Below are 1703 nucleotides of genomic sequence, written 5' to 3' on the forward strand. Positions count from 1 at the left end.
GCTTCTGGTTGCCATGTCAGACTCATACGTTGGCTGCTGGAATAGCCATTTGGTGTCTTATTCCCCTGTCATTGAGGTGACTTGTTTGGGTAATGAACAAGGACAGAGGAAAACTAGGAAGATGTTTGACGAGAAGGATTGTTGCCGTGGCTGCAACAATGGGCTCAAACATCAATTGTGAGGGTGGCACAGAATGGGGCAGTGAGTCCCAGCGGACTCACAGGCGCCTAACCCCACTCCTTCACATACAGCTCCCCTCTGGGAGGGCCATGCTGGCATCTCCTGCTGCAGAAAGAGGAAGATTCTCCGGGGGTGGTAAACTCCTGACATACCGAGCATCATAGGATCGAGTTTCCTGTTTAAATGAATCTGTCTTTCAGAGTTGCAGAGCCAGTTCTTTGCCACAGGCATGCATCCCAGAGCTGCTGCACCATGCTTGGAACTCACTTGACCTGACAAGAGAGTCGTTACAATCCTTCAAGGCTGTGCCCTTTTTTACGGGTTGTTCAGTGTTATGTTTTTTGTTTTTTTTTATTCCCCGCCCCCAGTGTTATGTTTTTGCAGCTTAAAAAAAAAAAAAGCCAGGATGCAGATTCTGACTCATATACATTCTCTAGGGTAGAGTAGAACTGCCCCCTTAGGTTTTCCAGAAATGTACATCTTTACATGAGCACCAAGCCTCATTTTTTCTCCAAGATTCAGCTGGTGGATTCAAACAGCTGACCCTGTGGTTAGCAGCCCAATGCTATCCCACTGTGACAGCAACACTCTGCAGTGTATTACTTCATAGGGCTTTCCTACTTAAGGCCACCTTTCCCAGGTGGTTGGTCAAGTTTGCCATCCCACTACCTTACTATGGCCCGCCAACAAGGACTGACCTACTTCCTCCACTTGACATCACACCTTCCAATATTCACTCTGCTTCTCTGGAGGAGCCAGCCTTCCACAACATCCACACAAAAGGAATAAAACCATCAACACAAAAGCAAACGATATTAATGGAAAAGAACAAAGACGGTTGGAGTCACTTTTTGGTTTGTTGGTTTGGTTTTGCAAACAGAAAGTAAAGGTGATTGAGAAAGGAAAGACAAGCACCTGGCAGGGCAGGTGGGGACTCGAATGAGTAACATGAAGAAATACCTTCTGAACAGGAATTGCAAAGAAGGTAAACGAACTACATGTTCCAGTTGAAAGAGAGTAGTGGAATGGCTTGGAAAACGTGATCCAACTATACACAGTTTCCAAGAGCCATTCCTTACACCCAAGGACAGAAATATTTGAATGGGGAAGGATGAATAAAATGTCCCATACATGTCATAACCAAGAGAGCTGGGGTAAAGATCTCAATGCCGGACAAAGTAGGCTTTAATACAAAATCTGTTTGGAGATAAGTGTATAGATTACATAGTGATAAAAGGGTTGACTTAGCAAGAAGATTTTTTAACCATAATAAAGATATATGCATTCAACTATATGACTCACCAATATTTAGAAAGTAAACACTGATCAACTGAAGGAAGAATTAGATTACATTGAAACAATAGTTGAGGTAGTTAGTTTATTGTGCCAACCTGGCCGATAAACACTTCTAGGATCAATTGAAGGGCAAAGGGATAAATGGCTCGGTGAGCCTCACTTTTCTAGTTCTCAGGTCTCTTGCTTTCTAATGGTCGGGCCAGGGTGCAGCTGCCTTAGCCAGTTCC

Source organism: Echinops telfairi, unplaced genomic scaffold (assembly GCF_000313985.2).
Source record: "Echinops telfairi isolate 266 unplaced genomic scaffold, ASM31398v2 ScPeMD7_655;HRSCAF=1070, whole genome shotgun sequence".
Taxonomy (NCBI): domain Eukaryota; kingdom Metazoa; phylum Chordata; class Mammalia; order Afrosoricida; family Tenrecidae; genus Echinops; species Echinops telfairi.